At 40.5% G+C, this 24,802-nt stretch overlaps 1 protein-coding gene across 1 annotated transcript in view; it reads right to left on the bottom strand.

Moving 5' to 3' along the window:
* FARS2 (phenylalanyl-tRNA synthetase 2, mitochondrial) overlaps positions 1 to 19,943 on the bottom strand; it is a 485,157-nt gene extending 465,214 nt beyond the window's left edge. Inside the window, exon 1 of the mRNA XM_023512333.1 lies at positions 19,895 to 19,943. The gene's annotated coding sequence lies outside the window, so the exon portion shown is untranslated. The remainder of the gene's footprint in view (positions 1 to 19,894) is intronic.
* Positions 19,944 to 24,802: the final 4,859 nt, after the last annotated feature.

Here is a 24,802-nt window from a genome sequence, read left to right as displayed (position 1 = left end):
GAAAAGAAAAAGAAAGAAAAACAACCTGGTGTCTGAAGTTTCACCCAGGTCAGGGCAGACGAACTGGCCTACGGCTAGGACCTGCCACCTCCCCTTTTAACCCTCATGTGACTCCTGAAAGTGATTTAAACTTAAGTGCTTTTGGCCATGATGATTTCAAAACCAGGAGGTGCTGGAAAGCCTCTTCATTTGAACCCACGGGGAGAAGCAGGCAGTTTGCAACTTCCATCTTCCACTACACCAAGTCCTCTGGGCTGGGCAAGCTGTACACAAGTGTCTATTGCACTACTCTCACATCAGCCGTTTGCACCCCAGTGCATGGGCACCATGAGCTCAGGAACTTCCCGCTCTGTGTGAAATGCAGGGAGCACAGCCTGACCTCTCCATCTTCATTCTAGTCCTGGTGCCCAGACACAGAATATCTGATTGGCTCCACTGTTTTGGGCTACCCTATCTTTCTAGCCCACCTGAAACATAGGTATCTGTAGATGAAGATAAGGACCTCCCTCCAATTGGTCCCCTGCTAGCTTTGACTGTTGCTAGGGGGGAAAAAGTGGAATCACAACTTCTAGCAAATTCTTCTAGTCCCCATCAGAGCTGCCCAGCACGAAGAAAGTTTCCTTTGTAGGATACACCTTGCAAGCAATTGGTTCTGTCTGGGACTTCAACACTGCTGCTGATGCTGTGAGTATACAAGGCCCCAGGGCCATGCAGGGAGGCTGGGCTTGGGGCAGTCTCTATCTCCTAGCTAGATAGGAGTTCTGCTGGCCTTCCACCCTGACTCTTGACCCTCCCCAAGACACCAATTCCCTATGCTACAAAACAAAGTAAAGGTGGGAAAGGCAATTTTGCTGGTTAAGGGCTGGCAGACAAGGAAGGACTGCAGCTGTTGGTGGGATGGGCTGAAGGCAGGGGCTTCACGGTGATGGGGTGGCCTTCCAGCTGGGCTGTCTTGTAGCCCAAGATCTGTGAACTGCTTCATCTTACTTTTGGCTCAACAATGAGTCTTAAATCTCATTCCACGTGTAGCCCTTGGACAATACCAACTCAAGATAGGGAGTCCTAATGGTCAGAGAGTAGCTCAGTGTAAGGTCTTAGGTCTTCCTCAGGGTCTGTATCTATACAAAGGTCCCTCAGGTCTTCCACTGAAGTATTTTTCTCACTAGGGTTGAGGATCACAAATTTCTTAACCAGGTATGTATACCCTATAAACATGAAGAAAGGAATGTGATATATTCTACTCAGTATCCACTCTCACAGCTCCCCAAAGTTCTCTCTAACCAAAGGCAGGGACCCAGTGACTATGGCTCCACACATCCATGACGGGGACATTGCACTTTTGGTCCTGGAAGAGTTCCAGGGCAGCATAAGGGGGACCATCCCAGAGGTGTCTAATTTGTCAATAGTGAACTCAATGCTGAAGCCAACGACTACTACCTTGGTGTTGAGGTCAGCATCCACAAGCAGGCTCTCCAACTCTAAGTCCCTGTGGACACCCCTTCTGGGGACAGTCTAACACAGCAGATACTACCCAGTGGAATCTCAAGCAGCCATGGTCCAGTAGGTAATCGAATACCTTCTCCTCCACTAGTGGACTCCCTGGCAAATGTGGAATCTTTCCTAGGTATCAATCACCTCAAATAGTTTTCATAATGTTGGGGTGACCCAGGAGTTTCATGCTCTGGAGTTCAGGGGGTTGTCTCTGGAGGCTGGAGAAGCCCCGCTGACTCTTGTTAACAACCTCCATGGCTGCTTTGGTCCTAGTCAGGATGTGCTGGGCCAACCTCACCCTGAGGAAGCTGCCCTGGCGGTGGGTCTCCTTTCCAGCAGAGGTGACCATGAGGCCCAGCTGCATATGACCTGCTAACTAAACTAGTAATGCTAACTGCCAACCTAAATTTAAGAATAAATATATCAGGAGAAAAAAATAAGAAAAAAATGAAAATAAAATGAGATAAAAAAGGTGAGAATAAAAAAAATCAAAGAACGAAAAAAGAGGAAACAAAAGTTTTAAAATGAGAAAAAATAAGAGAAAATAAGAAAAAGAAAAACAGACACAAAGAAAAAAGGATGACAAAAAATAAAGAAAAAATGAATAAAATTTTAAAAGAATAAGAAAAAAGAGCAGAGAGGGGAAACATAATAGGCAACAACCCAAAGAGGAAAAATGCTCACTATGGTCAAAGTCCTTCTGATCACTAAATATCAGCTTCCTGGGTTAAAAGGACCAAATGGCTAGCCACAGATAAGGATTTGGAAAGGAGACTCAAATTCCCAGCAGTGGATCCTCATGAGGTCATAGCAGAAATGGACTAAATAAAGATGGCAACAATCCTCAGCACTTTTCTCAACATTGGCCTCAACCCTTTTCTTTTTCAAAAAAATAAAGAGGGACTGAGGATCCCAGGTCCTTTTGCCTATCTGGGTTATAGCAATTAATATTTACCTCATTAAAAATTAAAACCTGAGGATGCTTCAATGCCTTTTCATTTCTAGTTTGAAAAGCTGTAATAATTTTTAAGAGCTCATAATGTCTACACTTAGTACCTTCAATTCCTTTTTCTTCAAACTGTGAATAGTCTCAAAACGATGCCAGAATTTAACTGGCATGATGAGACTCAAATGAAAATATTCCCTTGCACAAGATACTGAAAGCAGTTAAGCTGTCCATATGGTTTTCCTCTCCAGCAGAGATGACCTGAGGCTCTGCTACATATGACCTGATGTTAACTAGACTAATAACACATCTTAAAAGCTGAGAAAAGACAGCTTTCATCCTATTTTCATTCCTCATTTACTGTTCCGCCCACTAACCTGCTAGGTCCATTTCAGTTATCCGTGAAGGCAGAGACTGCAGCTAAAAGAACCTGCATGTCCTGTGTCAATATTACTTAGTATGGATGGGGGCGGGTCCAGGTACTGGGTATGGCACCAGAACCCCAGGGGACAGAACCCTGAAGCCCATTCATTTATTCCTTCTCTAACAGTACTCCTTTCTTGACATAGATATGAGGTCCCAATCTCTATCATTTCTTTCTCTTAACATTTCTTGAGTTAACATTTAACAGGCAAAATCTACTAGTGACATACTCCCTCAATTTTCATTTGTCTGAGTCTTTATTTCTTCACTTTTAAAGGATAATTTCACTGGATATGGAATTCTATGACTTTATTCTTTTTTGCTTGCATGGTTTCTGAAGAGGAGTCTGATGTATAGTAATTCTTATCCTTAGATGTCTATAGGTAAGGTGATTTTCCTTAAGGCTTCCTTTAATATTTTCTTTTTGTCTTTGATTTCTTTGTAGTTTTAATATATGTCTAAGTGTATTTGGTGTATTTGCCTGCATACTATTCTCTGTATACCTGGACCTGTACATTGGGGCCATTAATTTTGGAAAATTCTCAGCCCTTTTTACTCCAAATATTTCTTCCATTCCTTTCTCTTTTCTTCTTTTTGAGGTATTCCCATTACACATATATTATACCTTTTGTAACTGTCCTATAGTCCTTGACTACTCTGTGTCAGTTTTTTTATTCTTTTTTACCCTTTGGTTTTCAGCTTGGAAAGTCTGTACAGATGTACCTTCAAGCTTGTCAACTTCTTGGCTATGTCCAATCTACTGCTGAGCCCAGAGGCATTCTTCATTTCTGCTACAGTGCTGTTGATTACTAGCACTAACTCTGAGTTTCTGTAGTTTCCATCTCTCTGCCTACATTACTTTTCTGTGCTAGCATGCTGACCACTTTCTCCATCAGATCCCTTAGCATATCAATTCTGGTTATTTTAAATTTCTGGCCTGATCATTCAAAAATCTCTATTATATCTGACTTGGGATCTCATATTTGCTCCCTTCAGATTGTACTTTGTGCCTTTTGGAATGTGTTGGGATTTTTTGTTGAATACTAAAAATGATGTATTATGTAAAAGAAACAGAAGAAATGGACTTTTGTTATGAGCTTTTATGTTTATTTGGCTAGGATTTAGGCCGTTTGCTGTAACTGTAGGTGTAAGGCTAGCATTCCCTGTACTGGCCCTGTTTTTGTCTCCTCTGGGCCTTTACTTCTTTTAGCTGTAATCCCTGATTACTATGTGGAAGTAAATTATGAGGAGAGAGGAAGCCCTCTACAGTCCCATGAGTAGTTAGTTCTTGGTCTTTTAGTAGCCTGTGACCCTGGGCTGCCATCTTCAAAAGTGGGTATCAGCTTTATCCCCCTCCCCCTCTTAAGTGAGACATTAAGGTTCAAGTTGTATTTTCCATCACTCAGAGCAGTTAGGCACTTGGGAAAACCTAAGCCACTTAGGTTTTGGTAAATAAATAGCTTCTTTTGAGGGCAGGCTTTTGTTAAGGAAAACAGAATGCTCCGGGGTATATTTCAAAACAGTTGCTTTCCCCCTCCCACTGACAGAAACTGGAAGGGAGTATTGGAAGCCCCTGTTAGGATTCCTAGAGGTTCGCCTCACACTGGGCTCCCAGAGTCTTTAACTCTGGCACACTGACCTCCCGTGATGTAAAGCCATCATTTACAGCTTAACCGTTCCTACCGGTAGGCGGGTAGCAGCGGAGTTCTGCTCCTGGACTTGTAGTAAACTGTGATTCCAGGTTTCGCCTCTCCATTTCTCAGGGCAGCCCTTTACCCAGTGACCTCAGATCTCCAATGAGTCTAAACAGAATCACTGATTTTCAGTTTGTTCAGTTTCTTTTTTCTTCTTACTGCAAAGAGAGGAATTAAGACTTCCAAGTTCTTTACATGTTGTTGCATTACAATTTTTGGCTTATTAATGTGTTGTCTAGTAATTTTATAGTCTTCCACGTTTACAGTGTTCATAACCTCCGCTTTCAATTTGCTTCCTTATAACATGCTGTTTGAAATTACTGTTTACACACAGGAAAAATACATTCAGTGTATACAAATGTTTCGAGAAGTTTCTAATCTAACAGTGCTAGTCACCCTACGTGAATCTTTCCTAGTACACATCTGACATTTAAAATTTCCCTGGCTGTTTTGATTACACAGATCTTTTTTCTTATAAATAACTTCTAAAACTAGATGTCAGCCAACATGAATATGGCTCCATAGTCAGTTAAGACTGCCAGTTAAGCGTCTGGCTAGCCATCAGCATCCCTCTCCATAATGAAGCCCTTGCCAGATGACAGAGTGAGCACCAGCAGAAGATGCTTCTCTCTCCCTCACGCACGGCTCATTTGCTGACGCCCTGTAAGGTAGCAGGAGGGAAATTACTTCATTTAAATAAAGCGGTTTCCTAGATGGTAGTTTATCATGGTCATTTGCCTCTGAACATGCATTTATAACCAGGCTATCACAAATGTTAGATATTCTGGTGTCTTATGTTCCTCTCTTCTCACCCCCACTCCCAAAAATCAATCTACCCTTTAGAAATAAAACAAACAAAAAAATTACTTTCAAAATAATATGTTGGCAAGAGTAGATTTTGGTGCTTTGGGAAATATATATAGTATTACTGATATCCCATTATTCTTTCTTTGAAAGGTGGAGGAAAGATATTACTCCATTGCAAATATTTAATATTGAAGTCTTGCTGTTTTTCAGATTGTGGGATTCTTTTTTCAGAGTTTATTTTGATAATTTCTCTTTGCTCCCCTCTTTTTTTAACCATCAAATGAATTTCCCATTTTCCCTTGTGATTACTGGCTTCAAACTTATTCATTTACCTAGGTAAACCTATAGTGAATTTTATTACATGTAATTTATGACTTTAGAAGCACATTTATGGCAACAAACCAAAATGTGACACATAGAGTTTTGATTTCATTATGGGGGCCTGCAGGCACTCCATGCAAGGAAGAAGATGGGAAAACTTTAAAGCCACAAGAATGTAGAAAGGTCAGTGTATGTACAAGGGAAGACTTTCTTTGACTTTATCCAGTATACTGTGGGGTCAAAGCCATCTTAAACCTTCCTAATACTTGTCCAAGGGTCACCTAACAGTACATAGTAGATTATATAACACCCAGATAGACTGTTACTTATTACAAAAGATTATTTCTGAAATCCAAATCACTTAAAGAACATAGAAACCTTACTTTACAAAAGATCCCTAAAGGGCACATACCTATAATCCTAGCACTCTGGGAGGGCAAGGCAGGTGGATTGCTTGGTTCAAGAGTTTGAGACCAGCCTGAGCAAAAGCGAAACCCTGTCTCTACTAAAAATAGAAAAACTGAGGTAAGAGGATCGCTTGAGCCTGAGTTGGAGGTTGCTGTGAGTTATGACACCACGGCACTCTACCCAGGGCAACAGCTTGCGACTCTGTCTCAAAAAAAAAAAAAAAAAAATTCCTAAAAGACATCTTTTCACAAATCCAAGAATCTATTATCAAAATCACCAACCACCAATTACCTCTACTCAGAATGTGCCTGCTTTATAAATTCGGATTTTTGTATATTGGATTTCTTAAAATAGAACACTTGAACTTTTTTTACACAGGTTGTATTTCTTTCTCAAAAAACTCCAGATTGTTCTATCAAACTTGCTTCGCATTTTCCCCAAAACTATTCAGATAAAAGTGACATAAATTTTCAATTCAATTATATGAAAAAGTAATGAAATCTGTATTTTCCCAACTACCGCTCATTCTTCGCAAAAGGGAAATGAGGTTGTTTAGAAGCCACTAAGCCAATGGCAACCCCTCATCCATCAACACTTCCACGGATGACGAGTGTGAAGAGAATCCCCCTTAAATAAGGTTACGGATCTCTCATACGAATGAGATGTACAAGATGATTAATCATTTGAGAAAAACAACCACTCAAACTGAGGAGGAACAGGTACCACCTCTGCCTGAGGAGAAAACAGACAGGTACTTTATCACAAAGAGCTGATGGATCCCCTCAGCTAGTTCTTGAAGGGAGAAATCAGCTCTGCCCATAGCTCAGCAGAGCTAGTATGGTGATCCCCAGCCCATCATCCCTTTTCTTCAGCCCCCACCCACCTCAGCTCAATTTGTCCCTGCCCCACTTGCCCATCTCATCCACCACACCCTCCCCCCCTCATCCCAAGTTCTGCTGAAGCCATCTCTTCAGGGGCCTCTCTACCTCTTTCCATCACTACTGGCATTCCCTCCATAGGGCCATCTTTAACTTCAGAGACTCTTAACTGGTTTCACTGCCTCCAATCTTAAGATTCCTCAATCCCTTCCCTCCAAATCAATCTGAATCATCTAACCTAATTCAAAGATCTACTGTTTAAAGTCTTTCAGTGGTTCCTCAATGCCATCAATCTCTATATGAAATCCATTGTTTTAATATAATGTATAAGGCCCTTGGTAAATTGGTTCAGAGGTTCCCAAATTTTCTGTGTAATCTAGGAAGCTTTTACAATTCCCAAAGCCCTGGTACACACCATACCAATTATGTCACAATGTCTAGGGCTGAGAACCATACATCAGTATTTTTTAATTAATTTTTTTAATTCCCAGGTGGTTTCATGGTCCAGCAAAATTTGAGAACCAATGACTATTTACCTCTCTAGACTCACTTATTACCAGCCCCTCACCACTACACAAACCACTTACCTGGACCATTTTCCTTTTTTTTAAATACTTTCTCACGCTTTCTTGGATCAAGGTTTTGCCTAGACTGTGCGCATCCCCTGAACACTCCTCTCCATTAAGGCTTGTACACTTCTACTTCCCAGCATAGCTCAACTGAACTTAGAGTAAAGTTCTGAAAAATGTCCCTAATAAAACTTGCCTACTGGGAGAAAACCCAATTGAGTTACCAAGGAAAACACAAATTAAATGGCATGATATACAGAATTGTGTTGTAAACATTATGATGTGTAATTAGTGAATACAGCTGGGAATCAGCTAAAATGATAAAGTATGGGCCTGTACCAACTGGCCTTTATCCAGTAAGTATTTCAAGGATAAGCTAAAGAGCAATGTATAAACCCAGAAGTAACTTAGAAGTGACTGGGAAACAAGAACTAACTGATGATCATCTCTCTGGGGATGGGCAGCCCTCAGCAGACAGTCTGTATAAAGGACTTTGCGGCACATCCCAGCCTGACAACAAGGGGCAGGTAAATACCAAACATCAGATTTAGACGATCCTTAAAAAAACATTATCTGTTGATCCTTTAATAAACCATTACCTGTGTAAACAACGGTGAAGTTTGTTTTAGGGGCTGGTTGGTTGTACTTTGCTGATTAGTTGGCTTTGCACTACCATTATCATCCAAATAAGCATACACACACACCCCCATCCCAGGATCCTCAAATCTGGGTTAGAGGACACACCTGGGGGCTTCCTGGCAATTTGCACTTCCCCTGTAATAGCACTGAACCCAAGGTGTTGGGACTGTCGGTCCACTTTTTTAGCATCCCCATTAGACACCATGTTTTCTGAGAACAGAAACATCATCCACCTTGTTGACCATGAATCGCAAACAAGAAGCACCAGATCAGACATAAACTCCTGATGAAAGGGACTGTACTACTGTCCAACACTGGGTCTCCGGCACTTAATACACTATGTACTTATACATAGTGGGCACTCAAATTTTTATTTGAGTCCAGGTTACAACCCCTTGAAATTAATACTTGGCAGTGTGGTCTTGAAAATTTCATGTTTAGGCCACCCATGATGGCTCATGCCTATAATCCTAGCACCCTGGGAGGCCAAGGTGGGTGGATTGCTTGAGCTCAGGAGTTCGAGACCAGCCTGAGCAACAGCAAGACCCTGTCTCCACTAAAAATAGTAAAACTGAGGCAAGAGGATTGCTTGAGCCCTAGAACTTGAGGTTGCTATGAGCTATAATTCCATGGCACTCTAGTCAAAGCACCAGAGTGAGACTCTGTCTCAAAAAATAAGAAAAGAGAAAAAAAATCTAATCTTTAGAGAACAAAAGCCCAGAAGAGAAGGCAAGAATTGAGACACTTTCTGGCACATCATGGGAATGAAATAAGCCTACTTTTCAAAACCCTCTTCAATGGGCACATGCCTAGTGGCTAAAGATGGAATAATCTTTTTGTTTTCCCAATTACAGACAAGGTCTCACTCTATGTCACCCAGGCTGGAGGACAAGTCCAGGTCACAACCATAGCTCATAGCTCGCTGCAGCCTCCAATATGTGGGATCAAATGATCTCCCACCTCAGCCTCCCAAGTAGTTACAGTCACATCCAGGCATGCCACAACACCCAGCCAATTTTTTTTATTTTTGGTAAAGACAATATCTCACTATGTTGCCCTGGCTAGTCTCAAACTCCTGGCCTCAAGCGATCGTCCCTCCTCAAGCTCCCAAAGAGCTAGGATTACAAGGCATAAACCACCATACCCAGATGGGCTATATCTTTGAAGCTTTGATATTTCTATTTTTTTCTCTGCTGTCTTACTCTAATATTCTGTACCACTGTAAAAATCTTTTTTAATTTGGCAATATTGTCCTAAAATATCAAACAATAAGTCCTCAGATAATAACAACTCCCAGTCTACTCAGAATTGACATGAAGCTTTAGAGTGTATGAAAAAAGCTTCTGAAATACAAAAAGTACTATGCAAATGCATGTTATGAGACTTTTTATAGATTACTAGTAAGCAAAGCCCAGAAGAAATTCTTGTTGGAATTTTTATACTTTAATTTCTGGGGATAAACGAATGCTATGAATGAAAACATCAACCTTGGCGGCACCTCTGGCCCAGTGAGTAGGGCGCCAGCCCCATATACCAAGGGTGGCAAGTTCGAACCCAGCCCTGGCCAAACTGCAACAAAAAATAGCCAGGCATTGTGGCGGGTGCCTGTAGGCCCAGCTACTCAGGAGGCTGAGGCAGGAGAATCACCTAAGCCCAAGAGCTAGAGATTGCTGTGAGCTGTGATGCCATAGTACTCTACTAAGGGCAACAAAGTGAGACTCTGTCTCAAAAAAAAAGAAAAGAAAATGCCATCCTTGTGAATTAAAGGCACATTGAGAAGGACTACAGTTTCATTCATAATCTGAATCAATTGTAGAAGTTAGCCCCCAGTTAGTTATCTATAAGTTTCAGACATTGCACATATGTAAAAAAGTTAATTAGAAATCAAGGAGCTTTATGTACCTAAATTTGGTTTGTTGGTGAATGTTTGTATTACATAAATCTATAATAAACACTCAGAAGATTCTGTAATTCTACAAACCAGAAAGCTCTCACCAAACATCAGATCTGTTGGTGACTTCACCTTGAGTTTCCCAGCCTTCAGGGCCATGAGAAATAAGTTTCTGTTATTTGTAAATCACCTAGTTATAATACTTTGTTACAGCAGCCCAAATAACACAACTGTTAGCAACATACCACTGCTTGGTCCACAGAAAGAACTCAATATGCTATTAGTGATAGACCTATAGTCTCAATCAAGGCTACCCAAAGTGTAGTCCACTTGATACCAGCCCACCAAGGTACTAACAGGTGCCACCCCTTCTCACCCACAACTTCAAAGCCAAAATGAAGAAGCAACTTATAAAATGGGAAATTAAGTAGCTGATAAATATGTGCTGAAATACTCAAATTCACTACTAAATGAAGAAATTCGAAATGATGACGTTTTGCCTATCAAGTTAAAGATAAAACAGCAATAATACCCAATATTATTTGTAATGTATCCTTAGTTTCATATATTTGACATTAATAGCATCAATTTGTGGAAAATAATGTGTATGATATAAATTCTGTTTGTGTGCACAAGCTTACAAAATATCAAAATGTTTCTCCCTTTTTTGGATAGCAATTCTACTCTAGGAAAGTATCCTAAAGATCTAATCCTAAATAGGTACGAAGCTTCACGCACACAAAGCTTGCTAGAGGACAATTTACAATTGGGAAAATATAGGAAAATTCAGATCAATGACCCTCAAATGAAAGACAGGTCCTGGCCACTGCTGACTGAAGAGACACCTGCTCCATTAGTCACAATTACTGACGGGGAATGTCGCCACCCACTGCCATCCCACTGATGGAAAAAGACTGGGCCACTGGCCCAGATGCGGGAAGAACAAGTGAAGATTTTCATAAATGTCTTCCATTGAAAAATGAACCTTCTGTAAAGGAAATTATATAATAGCAAATTTTAAAAATGTATTCATTTTAAAAATGCAAAGTTTCATAAACAGTCTGATTACAACCTCATAAGTTATATATAGAAAAAAAGAATGAAAGAAAATTTACAATATTATATATAGACTATATTCGATTAGAGGAGCCCTGGGTCAATTAACTATTTCAATTTATACATGTATTCTAAATTTTTCATCTTATATTTCCATCATGGGAAAAATGTTAATCCCTTCAAGACCAAACAAAGTCAAAAAGTGGCTTCCTCAGCATGCTATAGCAAAATAAGCAGGTCATTAAGACCATTAACTCCTTTTTACTGTGTAACCATATTACCTGGTTATTGTACTGAATGTTGTTAGGTTATCTGTACAGTAAACAGTATGGAGCTAGTTCAGTAAGGAAGAAGAGAAAAATCATCCTGTCCACTAGTAGGATCAACTAGATTAATTTTGTGCTATCCAAGGAAGAAAGTGGCTTACACTGGAACACACTCAGGAGTGTTTAAGGGATATAAACATTCTAGCACTATGTATAAAAATTAGTCACATCGAGGGGGTAAGTAAAACAAGCACCCTTAGTTCTCCCAACACGGTATAGTGAAAAGGATACTAAACCAGGAATCAAGAGACCCAGCCTGGAGTTCCCAGTCACCTACCATCTGTGTGACCTTGGGGAAGACACCCTGAAGGGGCTCAGTTTTCTCCCTTGTAAAACAAGGAAATCTCATAAATGATTTGGGAAGTTATACAGATGAGTCAAAGGTCTTTTCTGGTATTACTGTTCCTAAATTTCAGCTGAAATTTCCTCTTACTTTGCAAACACTGTGAAGCCTGCTAGAGGTTTCACAAGAACTGGGGTTTCTATTTACTTAACCACAGGGCTTTGGCAGAATGCTTGCACCATGAGTGAATCTCACTCATTCATTCACTCATTTAATTAATAAGGAGACACAAATACATATATCGTATATAGAAAACTTCAGGGAATGAGTAGAAAATTTAATAATTTTAAAAAGTATAGTCCTGGGCAGGACCTGTGGCTCAGTAGGTAGGGCACCAGCCCCATATACCAAGGGTGGCGGGTTCAAACCCGGCCCAGGACAAACTGCAACAAAAAATAGCCGGGCATTGTGGTGGGCACCTGTAGTCCCAGCTACTAGGGAGGCTGAGGCAAGAGAATCATCTAAGCCCAGGAGTTTGAGGTTGCTGTGAGCTGTGATGCCACAGTACTCTACCAAGGTCAATAAAATGAGACTCTGTCTGTTAAAAAAAAAAACAGTATAGTCCTACTTGAAGGTACTTAACGTTCACAATCCAAATGGAAAGATAATGAATTGAAGAAAATTGCAATGTCAAAGATCTAGAACAAATTACTAATTAATCACAGCACCTTTCCAACTAAGCCTGGGTAAGACTTCAAAACCCTTCTCAATACAAGCACTTCATTCAGCACCCAAGCGACCATCCTTATCAGACAAGGTGAAGTGACTTGTGCAGCCTGGTAAGGCACTCCCCCCACATGCCAGCTACTTCCAATGCTATCCCCACGTGTCCCACCAACCTTGTTTGACTTCCATCTTCACCTCAAAACCATTGAGTGTTCCCCAAAAGTTGGAAGCCACAGAGAGTCTAGTCACAACAGCTGAATGTTATTGTCAATTCACTTTTGCCAACTTCCCAGAAAGTCCAAATTCCCAGGAAATAGGGAATATCCATACTGAATTTATTTCATATTGAACACAATCCTCTACTAAACACTGAACTGGATGACTATTATGCTGACATTAGACATCACATTCCTATTAGCAAAGAAAATCCATGGTATCATTGGGCATAAATAAATACACATATGCACCAATGAGTCTTATAAACACACACCTGAGCACACAGTGCTGCTCTTCTGTAAAGCAATCTAGCCATATGCTTTAGAAACCATAAAAATGTTCATACTCTTTGACCCAATAAGGCCACGTCTGGGACTCTATCATAAGAACTAATTCAAAATGTGGAAATGGCTACTTGCACAAAGGTACACCTCACACTGTCATTAATAATGGTGAAAAGTTAGAAGAAACGTACAATGTTAACAACAGAATTAAATAATTGATGGTATAGCATCACAACAGATTATGCAACCCTTAAAATGGTACCTATGAAGGTCATGCAGCAGAATGAGGGGATATTCACATACAAACAAACGGAACTATGAAAAACCATGCAAACAAAGTTTAAAAACTGATAACCTTGGAGAATATGGGTGTCTTTTCCTCTCTATTTCTAAGCTTTGTATAATTAAAAGATACTCTTTTATTTTAACATGACACGCACAGCTTTGACCTTATGGACAAAGCGCCAAGGTTCCGCACCAGACCATGCAGCCTGCTATCTTGCTCAGGGAGGAGGAAGAGCATCAGCATCCCATGGCATGCCACACAAAGCAGGTCACAGAGAGCCACCTGGAGGTGCTGTGTACTTGTCAATGACCGCCAAGAAACAAAAAACGAGCAGTGTCCATCTGCTAACCCAGTCAATTCCCTTCATTACGAGCATCGTGAGGTTGAGGATTCCCTGGGCACGCTTCATGTGCTGTCAGTTTAGTTATCAATTTAAAAAATGTATATGGGGTCACTCAGGGCTGTACAATCATTTGGTTAAAGTAATGAGCCCAGATTTTCACTTTAGGAGGAATAAGAAATGTCTGTGGCAAGAAATGCAATAATCAGAAAGATGGGGGAGGAAAGCAGAAGCAAGCTTCACTCCAGTGAGGGCTGGAGCACAGGCGGCATTGCCACACACACACACGTGTGTGTCTAAGAAACAGGAGTCAAGGGGAGAACAGCACTGGGCTCTCCCTCACTGAGGTAGGGATGAATACATGGGAGGTCAGCATGTGTGCTCAGTCCTAACAAATATTAACCAACAGGTGGAAACTGACTTCACCTTCCCGCCATCTAATCTTACAGGCAGTTTCAGCCCTATGCCCACCCCAGGGACCAGCCCTACCCAGGGAGACATTAGGAAGCTCCAGGTTGGTTTTTAATCAGTCAGTCGCAGGTGCTGCTCTTTTGTGTTCACCCTCAGTTCCTCAGAGGTCTTTATACCCTAATGTTAATGACCAAGTTCTTATTATCGCGCTCTCTCTTTTTTTTTTTTTTTTTGAGACAGAGTCACAAGCTGTCGACTCTGGGTAGAGTATCATGGCATCATAGTTCACAGCAATTTCCAACTTGGACTCAAGCCATCCTCTTGCCTCAGTTTTTCTATGTTTAGTGGAAATGGGGTCTTGCTCTTGCTCAGGCTGATCTCAAACTTGTGAACTCAAGCAATCCACCCACCTTGGTCTCCCAGAGTGCTTGGATTACAGATGTGAGCCACCAAGCGTGGCCTTATTATCTCTCTTCTATACCTTAATTTCCCCCTCTGAGTCCTTGCCCAGGGAGGCAGCAAGGCAAAGAAACTCCAGATACAGGTTCTGAAATCAGACAGTATCAACTTAAAATTCAAGTTACATTGCTCTGCTCCCAGTGTGACCTGGGGAAAATTACTTGACCTTTCTGAACTTCAGTTTCTTTCTCTATAAAATGTATGCCCGCACCACAGGATCATTATAAGGTTTAACTGAAATAACAAATGTAAACCCCAGCACCCAGTCCTTATTAATACTTAGTAGAAGTTTGCTATTATACTCTCACATTTCTCAGCAGCTGGGGCCCTGTGTGTCTTCTTACTCCATAGCCCCATTCCTTGTACATGAACAGCACAACCCCACTCTCTGTTGCCAAGCCTTCCTTATACTGTTCACACTCCTGAACCCAGCTTGCTTCTGGAACCACTCCAGTGCCCAAACCAAGATGCCGTCATTTCAGAACCATGATCCGACTTGCTTGGGTACTGAGGCACACTGCCTGGGTTAAGAGACCTCTCCTTGCACTTATAAGTCCATGTGACTTGGATCAAACTAATTAACCTGTCTATAACTTGCACCCCCATCTGTGAAAGAGATAATAACAGTGTCTATGTCCTAAGAGTGGAGAGAGGATTCAGTGTTTTAGTAAAGTTCTGAGAACTGTGCTAGCATATAGGAACCAGGTATTTTGTTTTTAACTTTAATTCTCTGAGGCTAAAGGTACTTGGTTAGCCTATGTCATCCCATATCATCCCATAACCCAGACAGTTCTGCTACTCTCTGACACTAGGGAGATATGAGCCCTCCAGAGGAAAGCCCTGCTAGCCACTGCATGGTTCACAGACCTGCATCACCACTATCTGCAAGCCCACTGGAAATCAGAATCTCAGTCCCCAACCACACTTGGTAAAACAGAACCTGTATTTGAACACATTCTGCAGACAGAGTCACCTGGAGTTCTTGTTAAACAAGTCTGAGTGAGACCTGAGATTCTGGGGTTCCCAGGACCACATTTGGAGAAGAAAAAGCTCCCGAGGAATGTTCCAAAGTAGAAATGTGCCAAGATGTAGGAAGACTTTCACCTGGAGTCTGTGAGTGAGAGGAGGGTAGACGGGGTGTGACTGGTAACCGTGGAAAAGTACATGGCTAAGAAGATAAATGGCCGACCACATAAGGAGCTCCTTGGGAAGTTCTTAGAGGTAAGACACCAAGCTGTATTCATCTTTGTTTTCCCAAAGATGGAGGAGATAGTTCACAAAAGCATCTGACACTACTTTCACTTTTGTGAAGTCCAATAATTTATCACTATTCAATAAAACTGGAATGTCTGTGAGCACTACAAATATATATATATATATTTTGTCTTAGTTGCTCCTCCCCAACTTACCCTAAAATAATATTTAACTCTATAAATCCTTTATGAAGAAAATGTAAACTATCTTTGACAGAAGGGAATGATTTCTAAATTGTTTCCCTTAAAAATGGTGCTGGCTCTGAAAAACCCAGGAGTTGGAATGGGGTTCGATGGGGATAAGAGGAGGGGTTGGCAGAGCTACCTCTGAAAAACAATGGGTTGGAAGTTGGGGTTTTAAAGAGAATTTGCTATTACCTTCCTGCCATTTTCATTTCAAACTCCTAGAATGTTAAAAACCAACTTAAGGTGTCAGAAAATTAAGTGCCTCGTTTCTATAACCAGTGACCTTTTCCTAATGACATACATGCATGCATAACTAACCAGCTCCTGGAGGTCAACAAATAGGGAATAACTACAGAGAAGAAGATGGGATAGTTATAGAGCCTAGAAAAGTCATACCAACCAATCCAAGAGCCCCTGATAGTTCCCTTTTTGAGGAACAAGTCTTCAGAAATGACCAGATGCCCCACCTGTCGTCTAAGCAATCTGTCTCTCTTATCCAACAGGGCCCTCTGCCCCACCCCTCACCACACACACACACCTGCCACCTCAGTAATTAACTAAAGGGAAAAATCTGCACCAAGAAGGGAGCTTTATTCCAAGTCCCCACAACTGTTATGAAATTATCTAAACAGGAATGCCATAGGAACTCAAATGGGCTTCTCTTTGAAAAACCAAGGAAGATCAGCAACAGATGTTCTAAGCCCTTCTTATAAGTCAAAGGTAAGAGGGAATGTCCACTATGTCACTCGGAATCAGCAGCTACACATGAAAATAGATATAACATCACTGGTAGTATATGTACACAAAGACACACACAGAGAGACATATGTTTATCTTTGCTCTGCCTGAAGCAAAAAGGTTTTAGAGAAGGGAAGCCCTTATCCTCATCTACTAGAGTAACTCAATCATTTTCTGCCCTTAAGTGAAGGCTGTGAATGTGAAAATACATAGCAGGAAAGACACCACAGATCATACATCCTTTCTGCTCCAACTACTGACAGACAACTCATAAAAAAATAAAAATAATGAAAACAATTATTCAATTTTACATCTAAATATAAATTTTAAAAATGAAATCAAAGCCAGGAGAACACTTGTTTCCGCCAGACACTAAATTGCATCCCCAAATTTAGATGAACTTTCAACCAAATAACTTAAAGCCACAGTCCTATAGAGCTGCTGCTGCTGCTATAGAAAAGGAGACTATGCCAAACACATCTCTGTCTTAAAAAAAAAAAAAACTCTGAGGGCCCAGGAGAGGCTTAGACAAAGCACTGCAAAAAGCCAAACAACCCCCACATTGACCATGTGGTTTACTCAAAAATGCACCCTGATTTTCTAACTTAATGGCAGAGCTAAGTGTTTTAATACACAAGGTTGTAAAAGGCACTAGACTACATAGACCTGAGGAGGTGAGGGTCTAAATGAGAAGTCTTCAGGAACTATGAGAAATATCAGCACAAATGTCAACACAGGCTTTAGTTTACAAAATTAAACTGCCATCCAAGCCAGAAAGTAAGCTGGAGCTTGCACTGAAATCCCAGCAAGCAAATAGCTGACCCTCTGCATTCCTAAATGCAAGGTTCTGCAGAGATAAACTAACTCTGTCTTCTACCAGTACTAAATCTTACAAATATCCATACTCAATAAAGATGTGAAAATGATTTTTCACTACAAATAAACAAAACAGAAGAGATTCTCTTAATATCTGAGAAATATGAATACTACCTGCAATCTCAGGTAATAAGGAAACTCTGAGAAAAAGAAAATTTTTGTATCTTTTGTAATGGTAAGAACCTTAATTAGGACCAAAAGAACAATGTGTTAAAAAGAAATTGTTCCACATGTTGAATCATCTTGAAAACTTTCTGAACTTCCCAGTGGCCCAGGGACACATCAGATCAGCTACATTAGAATCCCTGGAGATGGAACTCCAGCATCATTGATTTTTAAAGCTCCCCGGGCAGACTATAGTGTATAGCCAGGGCCAAGAACTACGGAATTAGATTATTCAAAGACACCTTCCAGAGCAGAGAGTTCATCTAAGCATGATTGTAAGCCCTTGATATACTGGAACAGAAGCTAATGCCCAGCTGAGATGGTGGACTGTGCAAGCCACTTAACTCCCAACCCAGGAAGACGAGCTGAGGACCAAACATACCCAGGCTACTCCTCCCTATTAACAAGCAACTCTGGGCTCAGGGCCTGTGGCTCAAGTGGCCAAGGCGCCAGCCACATACACCTAAGGTGGCAGGTTCAAATCCAGCCCGGGCCCGCCAAACAACAATGATGGCTGCAACCCAAAAAAAAAAAAAAAAATAGCTGGGCTTTGTGGCAGGTGCCTGTGGTCCCAGCTACTTGGGAGGCTGAGGCAGGTGACTCGCTTAAGCCCAGGAGTGGGAGGTTGCTGTGAGCTGTGATGTCACAGCACTCCACCCAGGGGAACAGCTTGAGGCTCTGCCTCAGAAAAAAAAAAGAAAAAACAAGCAACTCTGATAAGGCAGCATCCAGAAGGCCCCTGAGTGTGTACTTTCGGGGGGCACCTCTCCCTGGCAATGTGAGAGGCCTTAGAAACAGGTGTGACATGGTCCAGCTAAGCCAGTGTCACCTAGGGTAAAGAGCTATTTTCAAAGCACTATGCAGCCCTGTTCTGACTCTTTGAAGGAAAATGCACACGCTTTTAACAAAAAGTGTGTCGGCAAACAGATAAGTTTCTGAGCTGTTGCTCCTCTGTTGATAAAGCTGGAAAATTCACTTTATCTAATTAGAAAAAAATCCTCAGTGTTTACCAACAATACCCTCTGGACTTCCCCCAATTTAAATCCAACTTTAGAAACTGTTGCTTGGTTTTATTTTGAAAGCAAATTTCTAATGGAAATGGCACAGCAGAGATGTTTTACAAAACTCCACTAGAATCAATGCATATTTACTCCAAAAATTTAAAGGAAAAATTTTACCCAAGAAGCTTAAAAAGAAAATCAAACATATTGTAGACATTTTAAAGGATAAAATCTTGAATAACAAGAATGTTATAAAGCACAAATTTTAAAAAGCAGACAAAAGCTATAAAAAAATGTTCAAAGATTGGCTGGGCATGGTGGCTGATGCCTGTAATCCTAGCACTTGGAAAGGCCAAGGTGGGCAATCACCTAAGCTCAGGTGTTCATGACCAGCCTGAACAAGAACAAGACCCCGGCTGGGTGTGATGGCTAACACCTGTAATCCTAGCACTCTGGGAGGCTGAGGAGGGTAGTTCGCCTGAGCTCAGGAATTCGAGACTAATCTCCGCAAGAGCAAGCCCCTGGCTCTGCTGAAAATGAAAAAATTAGTCAGGCATTGTGACAGGTGTCTATAGTCCCAACTACTCAAGAGGCTGAGGCAGGAGGATAGCGTAAGTCCAAGAATTTGAGGTTCAAGTGAGCTATGACACCAGGGCAGTCTATCCAGGGCAACAGAGTGAGACTCTGTCTCAAAAAATAGGAAAAAAAAAAAAGTGAGACCCCCAACTCTATCGGAAATGGAAAAATCAGCCAGGCATTATGGCAGGTGCTATAGTCCCAGCTACTCAGGAGGCTGAGGCAGGAGGATCACTTGAGCTCAGGAGTTTGAGGTTGCTGTGAGCTAGGGGGAGGTCTTGGCACTCAAGCCTGGGCAATGGAGTGAGATTCTGTCTAAAAAAAAAAAAAAAATTCAAGGATTGATTAATTTTTTAAAGAGCACTTTTATTTAAAAAAAAAAAAAAGGCAGACTCTACAAGTCATTCACAATATGAACTCTGAAGACAGACTTTGCATCTTGGCTCTGACATTATTAGGCAGACATCTACAACCATACCCCTTAGACGCTCTGTGCCTCATCCTACCTATATGTAACAGGAGGTAAGGTTCTGAAGTCAGGCTGGCACATTGAAATTGAGACCTGCACATTAGCTGTGTAAGATCTCTTAACCTCTCTGTGCTTCCCTCCTTCTTCTGTAACTCCGAAAGACAAATAGTACCTACCTCCTATGTGGAGAAACCGAAACACTTGTGCACTGCTGGTGGGAATGTAAAATGGTACAGCTGCTGTGTAAACAGTATGGAGGTTCCTAAAAAATTAAACATAGAATTAACAAATGATCCAGCAATTTCACATCTGTGTATATACCCCCCAAAAACTGAAAACAGATCTTCAAGAGATATTTGTACACTTATGTTCACAGCAGTTCATTCAAAATAGCCAAAAGGGATAAGTAGACCAAATGTCCATCAACAGATGAATGGATAAGCAAAATGTGGTAACATATACAGTGCAGTATTATTTAGTCTTAAAAAGGAAGGAAATTCTGACATGTGCATTGAAAACATTATGCTCAGTGAAAAAGCCAAACATAAAAGACAAATACTGTTAAGATTCCACTTATATAGGGTACTCAGTGTAGTTATTTCATACAGACAAAAAATAGAATGGTGGTTGCCAGGGTTAGGAGAAAAGAGAATGGAAATTTATTGTTTTACAGGTGCAGGGTTTCAGTTTGAGAACATGAGAAAGTTCTAGAGAAAGGCTGTAGTTGAAGTATGAATGGGCCAAAGTGTGAGCCACTGGCAGGGATGTGGCCACACCCAGTAGTGGAGCCACACCCAGTAGTGGAGCCACGGAACATCTGCACACACCCTGAAGTTAGGCCCCCCTGCCCACATCTGTTGCTGCTATTGCCTGCTGCCACCAGGGCAAAGCACAAGCCACTGACAGTTGCACCACCTAGTATTTGCATGCACCCAAAGGATAGGCTGCCCCAGCCACTACTGCAATTGCTATTTCCTGGGGCCGAAGTGCACACTCCCCAGCCACCTACCAACTGCTACTGCCACAGACAGCAATGCCACCCTTCTCAGCAAATTTACACAAGCCCCCAAAGCAGGATCCTTTCCACACACGAAGCCTCTGCTGGGACCTGGAGATCACCTTGCCCCTAGCCACCATAGCCACTGCCTATATGCACCACCAGGGAAACAAGGACAGGACCCCCAGCTCCAGCACCCATACCCCACCTGGGAGGCTGAGAATCACCTTACCCTATCTAACACCACTGGCACACTTCTCCCAGGGGCTGGAGGGGAGCCCACTCAGCTTGCTGCTACCACCACAGCTGGCACTCACCCACACATGCCACCTGCAGGACTAAGGACTGGCCCACCCAGCCCTTCATAGCCATTACCAATACCAGCACAGTCCACCTGGGAGCCATCAGGTTGTACCATCACTGCTACTATCATTGCCCATACCATGCCTACTGCACAGAGACCCAAGGATCCACTTACCCACACAGCCCACCACTACCACTGCTGGCACCCTAGCAAGCCACCTCAAGCCCCAGGAATCAGCCTTCTTGGACCCACTAATACTGGTGTCAGCATCCACCACCATGGGGGCCAAGGAAAGACACATGTGGCCCACTGCTACCACCATTGGCACCCAAGGACTAGCTGATTTGGCATCCTGATCCCCAATAAAACTTTACCAAATTAACAAGCTCATCCAAAGCCACAGAGGAAACCACAGACATCACTGATGCTGTGAAAGAAATTAATTACACAAAGACTGTAGTTATGTACACATTTAGAATCAAAGCCAAAGCACCAACATCACAGATACATGTTCAAGAAAAAGTCCTCTTCTGGGAAAGAAAATCTAAAAAATGAGAATAAGAGATTGTTTTACCAGATATTGATGGTAAACAGATATTGATAAAAGAACACAAGAAAGAAGGAAATGCAAGAAAATATGGCACTGCCAAAGAGATACAATAATTTTCCAGCAACAGGTATCAATGAAAACAAAACCTGTGAAATGACAAAAAAAGGAATTCAAAATAATGATATTAAATAAGTTTAGAGAACATAGATAAATAACTCAAAGAAATTAGAAAAACAATCAGGATATGAAGGAGAAATTTGCCAAACAGATATCATTAATAAAAAAGAAAAAGAAAATCCTGGAAATGAAGAATTCATCAAATAAAATAAAAAATACATTCAAGAGCTTCAACAATAGACAAGATGAAGTAGTAGAAAGAATTTCAAAACTTGAAATTCCTAGGTAGACAAAAATAAAGAGAAAACGATAAAAAAGAATGAGCAAAGTCTATGTGATATGTGGGATATCAAAAGGCAACCAAATACCTGAATTTTCAGAGTTCCACAAGGTGAAAAAAACAGAGGGATAGAAAATCTATTTAACAAAATGATAGCTGAAGATGTCCAAAATATAGTAAGAAATTTAGACATCCAGATACAGGACGCTTATAAATCCTCAAATAGATATAAGCCAGAAAGTTCTTCATCATGACACATTATAGTCAACCTGTCAAAAGACAAAGACAGATTTCTAACAATATCAAGAGAAAAGCATCTAGTTACTTACATGGGAAACCCTATCAAACTAACAATGGATTTCTTAGCAGAAACCTTAAAGGCAAAAAAAGAGTAGAATGATAAAGTCAAAACACTGAAAGGAAAAAAAGAACTTCCAGCCAAGGATACCACAAAAGTCTCCCACCAAAGCAAAACCTAGGACTTCACACCCAAACTTGACTAAATTTACAAAGAAGAACTAATACCAATACTCTTCAAACTATTTCAAGAAATAAAAGAAAAGGGAAGTCTCCCCAAATCCTTCTAGGAGGCCAACATTACCCAGATACTAAAACCAGAAAAACACACAACAAAAAAGGAAAACTACATGTCAATATCCTTGATGAACATAGAGGCAAAAACTCTTAAAAAAATACTACCAAAGTGAATACAACAGCACATTAAAAAGAAAATACACCATTATAAAGTGGGATTGAAACAAAGAATGCAAGGATGGTTCAACATGCAAAAATCACATCAACTTATGACCATCTCAATAGACACAGGAAAATCACCCGATAAAATTCAACATCATTTCGTAATTAAAAACTCTCAACAAACTAGACATGGAAGAACACCTAAACAAAGGCATTCTCTGACAATCCCACAGCCAACATACCAAATGGGGGAAAGCTGAAAGTTTTTCTTCTGAGAACTAGAATAAGAAAAAAAAAAATGCCCACTTTACCACTCATATTCAATGTAGTAATGGACAGCCTAGCCAGAGCAATCAAACAAGAAAAATTAAAAAAAAAAAAAAGCACCCAAATTAGAAAGAAGAAAGTCAAAATATCCTTCCTCACAGATTACACAGTCTTATAGGCAATAAAAACTAAAAACTCCACCAAAACATTCTTAGATCTAATAAATAAATTCAGTATTCAGGATATAAAAATCAACATACAAAAATTAGTAGTGTTTCTATACAAAAATAATGAACTAACTGAAAAAGAGATTGAGAAAGCAATCCCACTTATAACAGCCACAACTTACACACAGAGAGAACAAATTTAACCAAGGAAGTAAAAGACATCTACAAGGAAAATTACTACAAAACACTGACAAAAGAAACTGAAATGGACACAAACAAATGGAAAGACATCCTATACTGATGAATCGGAAATATTAGTATTTAAGATGACCACACTACCCAAAGTAATCTACAAATTTAATACAACTCCTATCAAAACACCAATGTCATTTTTTACAGAAAAAGAAAAAACAATCCTAAAATTTTTATGGAAATAAAAAAAGAGCCCAAATAGTAAAACCAATCCTAAGCCAAAGAACAGAACTGATGACATCACACTACACTACTTCAAAATATAATACAAGGCTATAATACACAAACAACATGGTATTGAAATAAAAACACACAAAAACCAATGGAACAAAATAGAGAACACAGAAATAAATCCACATATTTATAAACTGATTTTCAACAAAAGTGCTAAGAACATATATTGGAAAAAGTACATCATCCTTTTCAGTAAATAGCACTAGGAAAACTGGATATTCAAATGCAGAAAAATAAAACTGGACCCCTATTTCTCACCACATACAAATGTTAAGACTCAAAACTATAAAACTACTAGAAGGTAACAAAGGGAAATATTTCAGAATGTTGGTCTAGGCAAAGATTTTATGGCTAAGACCTCAAAAACAAACTCAACAAAAACAAAAATAGACAAGTGCAACTACATAAAAGTAAAAAGCTTTTGTTCAGCAAAGGTTTCAGTCAGCAGAGTGAATCAACTTGTTGAATGGAAGAAAATACTTGCAAACTACTCATCCAACAAGTGACTAATACCCATAATATATTAGGAACTAAACCACCCAGCAGTAAGAAAATAGTCTATTACAACATGGGCAAAAGACATGAATAGACATCTCTGAAAAGAAAACATATAAATGGCCAACAGTTACATGAAAAAACGCTGAACAGTACTAATCATGTTTATTGTAGCACTTTTCACAATAGCCAGAATATGGAATCAACTCAAGGGTCCCTCAGCAGATGAATGGATTTTTAAAAACTGTGGTATATACACAACAAACACTATGCAGTGATTTAACAAATGAAATCCTATAATCCTAGCACTCTGGGAGGCTGAAGCAGGTGGACTGCTTGAGCTCACGAGTTTGAGACCAGCCTGAGCAAAAAGCAAGACCCTGTCTCTATTAAAAACAGAAAAATTATTGAAAAAACAATACTTCATTTTATATGGAATCAGAAAAAGCCTTGAATAGCCAAGACATTACTCAGGAATAAAAACAAAGCAGGAGGAATCACGCTACCTGGCATCAGACTATACTATAAATCCATAGTGATCAAAACAGCATGGTACTGGCACAAAATAGAGAGGTAGATGTATGGAAAAGAATAGAGAACCAAGGGATGAATCCAGCTACTTACCACTACCTGATCTTTGACAAGCCAATTAAAAACATTGAGTGGGGAAAAGATTCCCTATTTAACAAATGGTGCTGGGTGAACTGGCTAGCGACCTGCAGAAG

This window comes from Otolemur garnettii, unplaced genomic scaffold (genome assembly GCF_000181295.1).
Source record: "Otolemur garnettii isolate 467f Iridium unplaced genomic scaffold, OtoGar3 scaffold00026, whole genome shotgun sequence".
Lineage (NCBI taxonomy): Eukaryota > Metazoa > Chordata > Mammalia > Primates > Galagidae > Otolemur > Otolemur garnettii.
This window is presented reverse-complemented; position numbering and strand designations above follow the sequence as displayed.